Genomic DNA, 15,105 nt, shown 5'->3' with positions numbered 1-15,105 from the left:
AAAGTCGCCACAACTCTTTCATGTGTTGATTGCTCTTCTCTTGTCTTGCTTTGTTCTCGCGGTTATATTCTGCTTGTCTTTCGTTGTTCTCGTGATCAAATTTAGCTTGTCTTTCTTTGGCTTCCAAGCGTGCTTGCTCGCTCTCACGCGCTATGGCTGCCATTCCTTCTTTCTATGCACGATCTATGGCTGCCCTTCGTTCTTCGTAGGCCTTTCTTTCTGCTTTTCTTTCTTCGCGTTCTAATTGTCTTTCCATAAACAATTGCTGTCACAAAGTGATGACGTGACGGACAACAGAAACCGTAATTTCTGCCAAAAACCCTAATTTCCGGAAATCGTGGAGGCTTTTTTTTTTTTTTTTTTTGAAATGATGAGTGACGCGAATTTTTCTTTTAAAAAAAAAAAAAAAAGAGAAAAGACTCTCTAAGAGAGAGAGAGAACTGTTGCTTTTTATTTTAAAAGCTTTTGGGGCTCTGCTTTTGGGCATCCCTTGTATCTTTAAATAAGTGGTGAGGGCTTCACTTCTCAGAGCATCTGGACGCAGAGTTTGAGAGTGAAACCCTAACCGCTCTCTTGTACTTTGATGATTGATTAATATAAAAAGAAATACCGAAAGGGGCGCCAGTCTTTGGGGCCAATATCTCTAGGCACGGAACTCCGCCGGGCCAGTGCAAATCTATTGTGATCTGTGAATTGTTTTGAAGTGGTTATTTGGTGCTGTCGCGATTGATTTTTGACTTGGAGTGTCCAAGTCTGTTACAGTGGTATCAGAGCACGGCCGATTTCTCTTCTACGGGAAATCCGATCCCCGAAATTTTTTTTTCCCGCGGCACCTATGGCTTCAGGCAATGATCAGTCGACTCCCTCTGCATCTGGAGATGCGGGCTGGGATCACAACGAAGATTCAGACAGAGAGTATGGCCCGCCTCGGCCTACTTAGGCGGAGCAAAGAGAGATGGAGCGTCGTCAATTGATTGGCGATGCAACAAAGATGATGCTCAATTTTGCCAAGGACCCAAAGATGGCAAAATATATGAACCAGAGCTCTTTGGAAGAGGTACAGATGGAGTGGCAGAGAACCACAACATCACTCCCGAAACCCGCTCTCAAGAAACCTTCTACCTCCAAGAAATATACGGAGAAGGAACTGGAGAACGTGGTTGATGCACGGATTGCTCAGTTTTTTGACGCGCAAAAGAAAGCCAAAAAGCACGGCAAAAAGCAGACTTTTGACAAGGTAAAGAAACAGAAGAAGCGTGTTCGATTTGAAGGAGTACCCAGTTCTTCTTCTTCTTCTACTCAAGCGAAGAAGACAGAAAAAGCAAAAAGCGAAGTAAGAAACAAAGCTTCAGAAAGGGCAAGAAAAAGGCAAAGAAGGCTACATCTCGCCCAGAGACTGACAGTTCTACTGAGGACTCGTGTACAGACAGCTCAGATTCCGATGACGGAAACTTTTATGCGAACAAGAAGAATTTTTACAAAGCTAACCAGTATGACTTTCTCGAAAATAAAAGCAAGAAAGTCCGAGAGTTTAAGGAAGGTGGCCACTCGATCAAGTTTGATACTTTTTCAGGATACTCAGATGCTTCGAAGGCTTTGTACACGAGTAGGAATCAACACGCCCAAGCGAACTTGGGTTCGTGCGACCGCAACAAGCAAAAGAAATTCTGTGGTTCTTGTGGTTCTTTCCTTGAGTGATACAGAACACTGCCAAAGCTTTGATACCAATGTAAGGTGCAGCGGATTGAATGTTGAACTTTGCTCAAGATGAGTGCTCCGAACTGTGCTCAAGGTTCTTTTTGTTCTTATGGAAGGGAGAGCCTTCTGTTCTTAGTGAGAGAGTGCAATGGACACAAACAAAGTGAATGGACACTGTGTGTGAAAGTGTATGAGACTGAGAGATAGAGAGAGAAGAGAATATGACACCAGGAAGTTGTCAAACCCTCCTCCGAAGGCCCCACTCTATGGCGAGAGCGGTCTACTTATGATTGCACAAATCTCTACAATGCTTGGACTTGCCGACGATGCCGACGACGACGACGACGACGATGCGAAGTGGATAGAGGAGGAGGACCTAGCAGATACTCCTCAGATTTGGAACTTTTCCTTGAGGTTTTCGGTCTAGCTTCGACTACTCCGAGAGATCTCGTGGATTAGCAAGGTTGAATCTGGTGCAGACGAGACTGCACAAGAGGGGAGTCACTCCGCTCCCTTGTCACAAGTTAGATGGAATACAGTCACTGATTTTCCTTTGGATTTTAGGGATACTGATGGGTTGACAATATTCTGCTAGATGACTTTATGAAAGAAGTATTTCGGTATGTAAATTCCCGAGATGAATCTGATTTATGTGTGCTCTCACATGTGACTGTGTTTGAGTGCAGGATTGAAAGATGGAATGATTGACGAAATGACTGCAGCATTTGCAGTCGTTTCGGTCTTGAGAATCTATGGACATGATCGCAATATGAATTAGTTAATCCGACATGAGTGAAGTTCGGTGTGGATCTAGATGCGATAACTAAACACGTTGCAAGGAATCATGGTCCTAGATCTGGATTGATTTTTATGTGATATGATTTTTATGCATAACTAATTTACGACACTTGGGTGATAGAAAGGTTACACCATTTTCATGTTTTTATTAGCGTGCCCTCCCCCCCCCCCCCCAACACACACACACACACCCTCGAGAAAAAGAGTATTTTAATGTCGTAGGAAACTATCCCAAGGGCCCTTAAAGATCTATCCGACGAGGGGAGTTGAACTCAAGGCCTCTTATTCAAGAGGGAAATGGCATAACCAATCTACCACACTTGGGTGATAGAAAGGTTATACCATTTTCCTCTTTTTATTAGCGCACACACCCCCACACCATAGTTACATGGGACGGCGGGTCGGGGTCGGGAACGGGGACGGGACGGCAAAAGTCAGGAAATGGGGATGGGGGTCGGGACGGCAAAAAAAAAAAGAAGAGTTTTTTTGGCATTTTTTGACCTATACACATGCCACATACATAGAGCATCACTTTGACCACAAATTTACACTAAATAGACCAAAGAACATGAGTCATATAGACGCAAATGTGCTAATAAAACATCGAGAAATGAGGACCCAAAGGGTGGCTTTTATAGCCATTGGGGTGCTTTGAAGTTCAAACATATGGCTATTGGAGAGAAACTAGCCTCTAGAAATGACGAGGTTTTCAAATTTTAAAAAAAGTCCCCTCCCATCCCCTGCCGTCCTCGGGACGTTTTGCCTGCGTTCCCACTTGGCAGCTCTTTTCCCGTCCGTCCCCACCCGTCCCCGTCCCGGAAATGGGCGTCCCCCGTCCCTAGGGTCCGTTCCCTCCGTCCCCTACTACTATGCCCCACACACCCCCTCCCCCCGAGAAGAAGAGTATTTTAACGTCGTAGGAAACTATCCCAAGAGACCTTAAAGATCTATCCGACTAGGATAGTTGAACTCAAGATGTGTTATTCAAGAGGGAAATGACTTAACCAATCTACCACACTTGGGTGATAGAAAGGTTATACCATGTTCCTCGTTTTATTAGCACACATACACCCACACACACCCGAGAAGAAGAGTATTTTAACGTTGTAGGAAACTATCCCAAGAGACCTTAAAGGAAGTCGGACCAGGAAGCTGGAGTGAGCAATCTGAAATTGTAAAGAGAGGGTTTCGTGGACAAGGATATCTGCTACTGAACTCCGAGGTCGAATAATATACTGTCGTTGTATCATCCAACCACTACCCCAGAAAGACGTCCGAGAAGTACTATTCTGTCTGCTGAAAGTAATTCAATCTCTATCAAGAATCTCCTCAACCCAACCGACTCACTTCTCTATCCATAAGTTGGTGGGAACGTGTTCCGCTTCTTCTTCTTCTATTGCTTCTGATTCTTAGGGTTTAGGCCCCTCGGCCGTGATCTGAAGGTTGGCTCTGTTCTTCAATGGCTTGACACGTTAGCAATTTGTGACAATACAGTCTCCAGGTATCAATCTGGAAGCCAAGGCATAGGAAAAGAAGAACATCCTTCAAGATACTAATTGCACTGTGGGATAAAGCACACCATCCAAAGCTGGAAGAAAGGGGCAAGGAAACCAAGGACTTGAAGACACCGTGCATGGCACTCCGCTGAATGGAGCACCGGTAGTCGATTGAAGATAATAACCTGGAAGCTCCCTCTAAAAGAAGTATCCTCAGGACTCCTCCCAAGATAGAAGCCCCCCCTTTCCGCTCAATTTTGGGAAAAGAGAATGAGTACCGCTAGAAAGAAATCTGAGATAACTTGGAGTAAAACTGCTTTCTCTGTAATTGAATAGCAAAACCTGAATCTCATGGAACTCGCAACTCAAAGAGAATCACACCATCGGTAAACTCGGACTGCTAAGAATAGGAAGACCTGAAAGGTCATCACTTGAGGATCATGTTTGCCAAAGAGGTTGTCGGGGTCCAATAAGAACCTAGCTACTCAAGCAAAACTGCCTGAGATCAAACCAAATGTCCGCCACTTCTCTGCATCTTCCAAGATCAACCTTATAGGTACAATTCAATACAATATGCCAAACTGTATACAGACTTGGAAGAGCACATATACTCCCACTGTTGTAACTTGCTTTCTTAAAATGTTCACCAAAGCTGTCCTTTGCACTCGAATTGAGAAGAATATACCCACAACTCAATTGTGCAATCAATATCCAATACGCAACATGACTTCAATACTCAAAGGGAGAGTAAAGGAACCGGCTCAGGGAACAAGCCCGTGAAGAACACCGGGGCTGATTTGTAACATGCTAGAAAGCTGGCAAAAAACTGCAAGGGAAAAGAACCTGCTATACTAGCTAGTCGTCACCAGATCTGGACCCGAGGGACTATCTCCCAAGGTTGGAGCTCTCCAAAGGATGCATGGAAGAAGCATTCAAATGTTGCTGGCTGTAGGAGTAGGAACTAGATGTCCCCACTAAGTGTCAACACTACGTGTAGGCTTGCCATCCAAAAGGATCTCAACAAATCTGTTATCGTACATCAAGAAAACCGCCCATAGAAGGTTGCAAACGTGTCCCATAATTGGTGTTGCACAAAAGGGCAAAGGAATGACCAAATCTCTAGGGCCACACTACCACCAAGGAAGGAGGGAACATGGAGAAAGGAGAAGTCCACACTCCATCAAAACCTCCTCATATTGTTGTCATTGTTGGCTAGGGTTCTGGCACCACATGCTTCACCTATAAACCTCATCTGAAGAAGTCGGATGATTTGGTTATGGAGATAAAAGAATCCCTCTCTGCCTGTCAAAGCCAATTCCAACACATGCATTGGAACATGCACCTGAACTATCGCATACTAGATGAGCAAGAGGGCGTCTTGCAACCTATCCTTTAACTTTTCTGTCCTTATGTGCCAAAACTTGCTCAGATACTAGGATCTGATCAAGTTCCTCAACTTATGGCTGATCCTCATTTGGCATATCTTATGGCACATCACCCCGAAGGGTCTTAGAAGACTCACATGAAACGCATTGTGAATCTTCCACGCATCAGGCAATTTCAGCCTGTAAGCTACATCGCTGATCTTATCAAGCACTTGAAAAGGCCCATAGTAACGCATGTTGAGCTTAGGAAACAACCGTTCCTTGCCCTTCACCTTCTTTAACCTTGCCTTCTCAAACGTTAACAAAACCCAATCACCAGGTGATAACAGCAATTCACGACGGTGACAATCGGCAGCCTTTTTTTGCTTTGCATGAGTCTACTCCAAGGCAACTTTAATTTTCTTGTACATTTCATCCATGTTCTCAACATATCGATGTGCCTTAAAGATCTTGTCCTTTGTATGCAAAATGGGAGGAACCATTTTGCCGCCTTCAACAATCTCAAAAGGTGCCTTGCCAGTCGACAAATGCACCGTATTGTTGTACGCATACTCAAGCATAGGCAAATACTGTTCCCACTTGCCCTTATTATTTGACACATAGCATTTTAGCAGATCCAAAACAATAGAATTAGCCTCTTCTAAATGTCCATCAGTTTGTGGATGAAATGAAGAAGAGAATTTGAGCGTAGTGCCCATGTTCTCAACCAATCCTCTCCAAAATAAACTTGTCATGTGAGGATCACGACCACTGGCAATCGATTTTGGCATATCATGGTACTTCAACACATTGTACATGAACAAGCATGCCATCTGATCATTTTTTTATCTTCTTCCTAACAGGGATAAAATAGGCGTGCTTACTGAACCTGCAAATAATGGTCCATATGAAACCGGCCCGTAGGGCGGTAGGCGTTGGCTTTCACCGGAAATTCTTTACTTTAAACACACACACAGAGCACTTTGCAAAGAGAACCTGCGACGGGAGTTAACACTTGAATACACACACGGCTCGGAAGCTAGAATGCTCCGAGCAGACGCCGACAACCTGTAGGCCCCAAAATTGGCGCCCCTTTCGGTATTTCTTTATTCTTTAGGAGGGTAAATTACAAGGTAAGGTCCTGGGAATCCTTCACGTGTATCCACCTAGATACCATTTGATTTGGCCAAATTTCGGCAGCATAACAGCCCCAAAACTTGCGCGAAACCAATTCCCCTGCTGGAACTCGCTTGCACTGTCGTATACCCTCTGATTCCTGTCCAAAAACAGTAAATTCAGCACGCTGTATTTACTGGTTTTTGCCCTGTTTTCAGCCCCAAACAGTCCCCTAACTGTCCTTTGCCAGTGGGGCACGATTCCCAATGATCCTGGCGTCCGTATGGCTGAAAAACAGTCAAATTACAGCGCATACACAGCGCTGATTTTGCACCTGTACGGTGAGGTTATGACCCTCACCAGTGCCTGCTTTGGAGCAGCAGTTAGCTACCCCTGTTCCTGCTCAAGGAGGCTCTTGCCTCAGCACAAAAGCATGAACCCACACAACTGTACATCAGTCAAATGAGTAGCCCTCTTGTGGGGCATCACATAACTGCACGTAGGGGAGAAAGAGAGCAGTATGTAGCGTGCGGGGCATCACTCCCGTCACCATACTGTGCATAGAGGGCAAGGTAAGCATTCCATAGCTTCTGTACCTGTTGCAATCCTCCTGTGGCTGAAAATGGCGCCCCCTTTGTTGATATGCAGCTCGTTTTTGCCTCCCAGAGTGGCAGAATCGCTCACAAGCTGACACGTCGCCCAGTTTCCGAGTTTGGGCTTTCCCTGCTAAAAATATCTCAACTGGTGCGTCAGTTGACTTCGCGGCAGAGTTGTAAAGTGTTCCCCTAGTCATACCGAAGGTAATGACGTGAACACATTTCGTGGCCCAAAATAGCAGCTCCCTAAATTTTAGGAGATGCTTCCGTTGGGCTCCCACTGGTCTTCTGACCATCTATCCTCATTGGGACCGCATCCAAAAATGCAATGTGGCCCAATTGTCGGATACTTTTTGTTGGTAGTCCCACCTTGACTTTACGCCTTAATTGAGTTCACTTCCTAGTATCCACCAACTTGCTAAGTGCGACGGGGGGACCTATATGATCTTGCTCTGAGCCTAGACATCCTCTTACCATACGAATTCCAGTGCCGACCACTTCCCGTCTGCGGGTGAATCTACCGTTCACATTGGCCATACAATGTCCGACCGTTTGCTACTTCAAAAAGAGGGTCTTAAACAAATAAAATAAACCCCATTGGAAAGAAACCAACAACCAAGGTTAGCAGTTGCCACATCTCTGTGACATGGTTAATAACTGCCACGTCCTCGTGACATACCCCCCTCTTGAAATCGCAAACGTCCTCGATTGCATACCATAAATACACGCCACTGATGATCTTGTGCTATCAACACTCTTTTATCATCGCATGTATCCGCAAGAAAGGTCGTAACATACATAGATACAAATGACTTAATGAGGCCTTCATACTTTTGCCATTTCCATCTATGGCACTGAATTCATATGTACATTCGATGTACTAGCTCTATCATTACCCCTCCTTTGCACACGTTGGGTTGGGGCATAAGTAGGCTGTAACCCAAAGGCTTCAAGGTAAAGCTGCAATACATTTGGTGACTCTGACAGTTCATGCTCTTCCATCCACTTTGCATCCATAGGCGGATAGTTCTTGAACTTCACCAAATAGCGTCTTGCAACTTGTCCTTTAACTTTTCTGTCCTTATGTGCCAAAACTTGCTCAGGTACCAAGATCTCATCAAGTTCTTCAACTTCTGGCTGATCCTCAACTGGCATATCTTCTGGCACATCACCCACGAAGGGTCTTAGAAGACTCACATGAAACGCATTATGAATCTTCCATGCATCAGGCAATTTCAGCCTGTAAGCCACATCGCTGATCTTGTCAAGCACTTGAAAAGGCCCATAGTAACGCATGCTGAACTTAGGAAACAGCCGTTCCTTGCCCTTCATCTTCTTTAACCTTGCCTTTTCGAACCTTAAGAGAACCCAATCACCAGGTGATAGTAACAATTCACGACGGTGACGATCAGCAGCCTTTTTCTGTTTTGCCTGAGTCTTCTCCAAGGCAACTTTAATCTTCTTATACATCTCATCCATGTTCTCAACATATCGATCTGCCTCAAAGATCTTGTCCTTTGTGTGCAAAATGGGAGGAACCTTTTTGCTGCCTTCAACAATTTCAAAAGGTGCTTTGCCAGTGGACGAATGCACCGTATTATTGTACGCATACTCAAGCATAGGCAAATACTGTTCCCACTTGCCCTTATTATCTGACACATAGCATTTCAGCAGATCTAAGACAGTAGAATTGGCCTCTTCTGACTGTCCATCAGTTTGTGGATGAAACGAAGACGAGAACTTGAGCGTAGTACCCATGTTCTCAAACAATCCTCTCCAGAACAAACTGGTCATGCGAGGATCACGATCACTGATAATCGATTGTGGCATACCATGGTACTTGAACACATTGTACATGAACAAGCGTGCCATCTGATCAGATTTTATCTTCTTCCTGACAGGGATAAAATGGGCCTGCTTGCTGAACCTACAGATAATGGTCCATATACCATCATTCCCTGTTGGCGTCCTTGGAAGATCAAAGATAAAGTCCATAGCAATGCTTTCCCATGGCTTATCCGGAATCGGCAGTGGTTGTAACAACCCTGGTGCCTTTTGCCTGTCAAACTTGACCTTTTGGCAAACTATGCATGCTCGCACAAAGGCATCCACATCTCTCCTCAAGGTAGGCCAATAGAAGAACGTCTCTACCGCTTTAACTGTTGCATCAATGCCACGATGCCCTGCATACGGTGGGACATGACTCTCTTCCATGACCTTATGTCGCAGTGGCCTAGTGACACAAAGTCTGCCATGCATCATCATAAAACCATCTCTGAGGAGGTAGTGCTCGTGATGTTGCCCCTCTTGTAACTGTTCAAAGATCCTTGCAAAATCTTCATCAGCAGTATACTGTTCCTTCATGTCATCTAACTCATGATGATAAGGAATTGACACAGCTGAAATTTGTGGCTTTCTTGATAACGCATCAGCCACAACATTCTTCTTGCCTTCCACATGCATAATCTGGAAGTGGAACATGGAAAGAATGTTTGCCCATCGCATATGCTTTTCGGATAACTTTGACTGTGTCAAGAAGTATCGCAAGGTCTGATGATCTGTTTGGACAACAAAATCAGCACCTAAGAGGTAGTGCTTCCAGCTAGAGAGCGCATGAATAACGGCCAAGAGTTCTTTCTCATAGACTTGCATAGTCCTCTCTGGCCCTTGCAAAATTCGGCTTTCATATGCTACTACCCGTCCATCTTGCATTAGCACTGCTCCGATGCTACTGCCACACGCGTCACATTGGACCACAAATGACTTCCTGAGATCTGGCAAAACAATAACTGGATTTGAAGTCAAATTTTCCTTTAAGAGACTAAAAGCTGAAATCTCTTTTTGGGTCCATCTGAAAGTGACCTCTTTCTTTTGCAATGCGTGAAGAGGCGATGCTATCTCTGCAAAATTTCTGATAAACCTTCGATAGTAGGAACACAATCCCAAGAAGCTTCTGACATCGTGCACAGTCTTCAAGTCTGGCCATGTCTTGATAGCTTCGACCTTTGCGGGATCCATTCTAACACCATCCTTTGAGACTATGTGGCCCAGAAAGTGGATCTCTTCAAGGAAGAATTCACTTTTCTTAGGATTGACAAGCAACCTGTGACTGCGCAGCTCTTCGAACACAATGGTCAAGTGACGCCTATGCTCCTCTTCATTCTTCGAATACACAATCATGTCATCGAAGAATGTTCCAACAAACTGTTGATGCGAGTGGAAAATCCGGTCCATCATTCTGTTGAACGTGGCTGGAGCATTTGTTAGCCCAAACGGCATCACTAGAAACTCATAAAGACCAAATGTCGTTCTAAACGCAGTCTTGTGCACATCCTCTGGGCTTATACGAATCTGATGGTACCCACTCTTCAGGTCTATCCTGCTGAAAATTGCAGCACCCTCTAAACGATCGAGAATATCATCAATGCGAGGAATAGGAAACCTATTCTTGATGGTATTCTTATTCAACGCACGGTAATCAATACACATGCGCCATGAGCCATCCTTCTTCTGCACTAGGAGCACTGGGGAGCAAAAGGGTGAAGAACTAGGCTGAATCAGCCCCTTCTCTAATAACTCCTCAACCTGGCCCATAATCTCTTTCTGCTGCGCCGCACTAACCCTGTAGGGAGGTCTATTTGGTGGGCTACACCCTGGCACCAAATCTATCCGATGGTCCTCAGGTCTCTCTGGCGGTAATTGCGACGGTAATGAATCAGAAAAACAGTCACTAAACTTTTGCAAAAATGCTGACCTTTCTTTATCTAACACAGATAAATTTGACTGATCCCTATCTGAGACATCACGTGCAAAAATCAAGTACACAGAAAGATGATTCTTTATTACAGAAGTGATAGCAGAAGCAGATACAATAGGGACTGACTCTCCTTTAAGCTTTACATCCAAGATGTGAGTTTTGCCCCTATGCTGTACAGTGATCTTTTTGTTGTAGGCATCCAAGACTCCATGCACTCGGAACATCCACGGGATCCCCAACAAGGCGTCACAACCTTCCAGCGGCATGATGTAAAACTCTTCAGTGTCCACATACGACTGAATATGCAGACGCAGTTTTCCAATGATGGGAGTAACACACTCTGAGTGGCCAGGACATGCCAACCCTGCCTCTGCGGTGTACCCCATCTCTTCAGCTTTGATGCCGAGCTTCATAGCTAACTCTGGTGAGATAAAGTTGGCTTTGGCACCTGGATCAAAGAAGATGAGTGCCGTCTGATCCCTAACTTTACCCCATGCCCTGCATAACTCACTGGCATCTGTGCTGGGCCTGTCACCCACCATGTCTGGCACTAAACCTGCCGTGGGTTTAGGCTTCTTGCCTTTCTGGTCTTCTTTATCCTCTGAGTCAGCTGGCCTTTTCCTTTGTGGACAATTGATAGAAAAGTGACCAGGCTGCTCGCATATAAAGCATTTGTTCTCAGCCATTAGGACCTTCTTTTCCTCGAGCGACTTGCGCACAAAAGGCTTCCTTTTCTGTTTCTTTGCCTGCGCTCCAGAAGTCCCAGCTGAATCCTTGTCTTTGGTGGCCTGTTCTGACCCCTGTGACGCATCAGGAGCCCTTTTCACAAAGGGCTTCTTCGCTGAATTTTTCTTTTGCTGCCCTCCTTTATCATTGCTCGGAAATCCACTGTCCTCTCCTTTCAACAGGGTAAGACCAGTGTTCGCAACTTCCATAAGCTGAGTAAGGGTAGCCACTCTATTCTTTGTACAGTAATCGCGAAGCCCTTTAGGCAGCCCACAACAATACTTCTCTATCTGCTCTGTCAATGGCACAAATCTGTAGGTCACTGAGAGTAATGCTTTACAAAACCTCCTATTGTACTCCAGCAAGCTCTTGCACGAAGCTGCCGTAAGCTGGTGCCAATCTGTCAAGACATCGGCTTCAAATTCATTTGATAGCCAAGCAGATGCAAACATTTGCTTGAAGTAAACCCAAGTGGCGGGTGCCTGTCCTTGCATTAACAATGTCGTCCACCATGTCAGCGCATTGTCCTTTAAGAAAGTGGCAGCTTTCCTGACCTTCGAGGCCTCTGTAAAATTCCCTCCCGCATAAGCTGTATCAAACTGCTGGAGGAAAGTGAGTGCCTTTGTCTTGTCCTCGAAACCACTGAAGGTACTGAACTTTACCGCTGCACCACCTTCTTTGTAAGCCTTCGGCTTCTCTAGTGCCCCCAAATTGTCATACGGAATGGTCTGCAACATGGGCACTGTACTAGGCATGATCGGCACGTGTTGGCCATTCACATTTTGCGTCAGAGGTGCGATATCTGGCTGCTGTCCAGAAAAACCAGCCATGCCAAAATGACCCTGTGGCACCCCAAACTGGCCCTGGTTGCCGTGGAAACCTTGCTGCATGCCGATAGTACCATACATGGGGTTTGGCATGATGCCTTGCATACCCCCGAACACTGTTCCTGGCATGTACGGCTGACTTCCAGACGCATAACCAGCCATACTTTGGAACACTGATCCACCCCCGAAATACCCAGGATGTACCGTGGGTGGTGGAAAAACTGAGTGCATAGCCTGGTATCCAGCTCCCTGTCCATTCAAGACAGCATGCTGGCTCTGAAAGGTGGCGGGCTGAACTGGCATAACCTGTGGAATAGGCGTTCTAGCCACCTGTTCAAGCACGGGAGGAATCTGCTTTGGAGCCCCCGACTCCGCAACATGCGAGTGTTCCCTTTCCTCCTGCGCCTCATGAAGTACCTGGGCTTGAGCTTCAACAAGCTCCGTACGCGGCGTAGGTTGCCTATTTTGCTGTTGCACTGGTGGCGCTTGCAAGAATTCCATAAACCTCGGATTCTGCACCAGCTGCGAAAAGACATTCACCGCGGCAACTAACTGAGTCTTAAACGCATCATCCTCAAGTTGCCCTGTCATAAAGCCCTGTACTACTGGAGGGACATTCATGTTGACAGGAGGTACAGATTGATGTGGCCGTGAGCTCTCGCCAATCTCAAAAACCATAGGAATCTCCTGCCTGTCCTTTGGAGAGGAACCCTCTTCCATAATTCCCTTCCCCTTGTCGGCCATAGTGTAATCCCCGTGTTCTTGCACTGTGTGTCTTTACCCTGAACAATCCAGGCTCACTCTTTGAGGAAAAAGTGATTGATATCCCGGCAATGGAACCATGAAACCGGCCCGTAGGGCGGTAGGCGTTGGCTTTCACCCGAAATTCTTTACTTTAAACACACACACAGAGCACTTTGCAAAGAGAACCTGCGACGGGAGTTAACACTTGAATACACACACGGCTCGGAAGCTAGAATGCTCCGAGCAGACGCCGACAACCTGTAGGCCCCAAAATTGGCGCCCCTTTCGGTATTTCTTTATTCTTTAGGAGGGTAAATTACAAGGTAAGGTCCTGGGAATCCTTCACGTGTATCCACCTAGATACCATTTGATTTGGCCAAATTTCGGCAGCATAACAGCCCCAAAACTTGCGCGAAACCAATTCCCCTGCTGGAACTCGCTTGCACTGTCGTATACCCTCTGATTCCTGTCCAAAAACAGTAAATTCAGCACGCTGTATTTACTGGTTTTTGCCCTGTTTTCAGCCCCAAACAGTTCCCCAACTGTCCTTTGCCAGTGGGGCACGATTCCCAATGATCCTGGCGTCCGTATGGCTGAAAAACAGTCAAATTACAGCGCATACACAGCGCTGATTTTGCACCTGTACGGTGAGGTTATGACCCTTACCAGTGCCTGCTTTGGAGCAGCAGTTAGCTACCCTTGTTCCTGCCCAAGGAGGCTCTTGCCTCAGCACAAAAGCATGAACCCACACAACTGTACATCAGTCAAATGAGTAGCCCTCTTGTGGGGCATCACATAACTGCACGTAGGGGAGAAAGAGAGCAGTATGTAGCGTGCGGGGCATCACTCCCGTCACCATACTGTGCATAGAGGGCAAGGTAAGCATTCCATAGCTTCTGTACCTGTTGCAATCCGCCTGTGGCTGAAAATGGCGCCCCCTTTGTTGATATGCAGCTCGTTTTTGCCTCCCAGAGTGGCAGAATCGCACAAGCTGACACGTCGCCCAGTTTCCGAGTTTGGGCTTTCCCTGCTAAAAATATCTCAACTGGTGCGTCAGTTGACTTCGCGGCAGAGTTGTAAAGTGTTCCCCTAGTCATACCGAAGGTAATGACGTGAACACATTTCGTGGCCCAAAATAGCAGCTCCCTAAATTTTAGGAGATGCTTCCGTTGGGCTCCCACTGGTCTTCTGACCATCTATCCTCATTGGGACCGCATCCAAAAATGCAATGTGGCCCAACTGTCGGATACTTTTTGTTGGTAGTCCCACCTTGACTTTACGCCTTAATTGAGTTCACTTCCTAGTATCCACCAACTTGCTAAGTGCGACGGGGGGACCTATATGATCTTGCTCTGAGCCTAGACATCCTCTTACCATACGAATTCCAGTGCCGACCACTTCCCGTCTGCGGGTGAATCTACCGTTCACATTGGCCATACAATGTCCGACCGTTTGCTACTTCAAAAAGAGGGTCTTAAACAAATAAAATAAACCCCATTGGAAAGAAACCAACAACCAAGGTTAGCAGTTGCCACATCTCTGTGACATGGTTAATAACTGCCACGTCCTCGTGACACCATATACCATCACTCCTTGTTGGGGTTCTTGGAAGATCAAAGTTAAAATCGATAGCAATGCTTTCCCATGGCTTATCCGGAATCGGCAATGGTTGTAACAACCCTGGTGCCTTTTGCCTCTCAAACTTGACCTTTTGGCAGATCATGCATGCTCGCACAAAGGCATCCACATCTCTCCTCAAGGTAGGCCAATAAAGGAATGTCTCTATCGCTTTAACTGTCGCATCAATACCACCATGCCCTGCATACGATGGGACACGATTTTCTACCATGACCTTATGTCGCAATGGTGTAGTGACACGAAGTCTGCCATGCATCATCATAAAACCGTCTCTGAGGAGGTAGTGCTCATGATGTTACCCCTCTTGCAACTTTAAAAAAATCCTTGCGAAGTCTTCATCTATAG

At 45.9% G+C, this 15,105-nt stretch overlaps 1 protein-coding gene across 3 annotated transcripts in view; it reads left to right on the top strand.

Annotated features, from left to right (window-relative positions):
* The window catches only part of LOC147420336 (uncharacterized), a 131,182-nt gene that overhangs the window by 22,435 nt on the left and 93,642 nt on the right, over positions 1-15,105 (top strand). The gene's annotated exons all lie outside the window — the stretch shown is intronic.

Source organism: Adiantum capillus-veneris, chromosome 28 (genome assembly GCF_014529385.1).
Source record: "Adiantum capillus-veneris isolate H3 chromosome 28, ASM1452938v2, whole genome shotgun sequence".
NCBI lineage: Eukaryota > Viridiplantae > Streptophyta > Polypodiopsida > Polypodiales > Pteridaceae > Adiantum > Adiantum capillus-veneris.
This window is presented reverse-complemented; position numbering and strand designations above follow the sequence as displayed.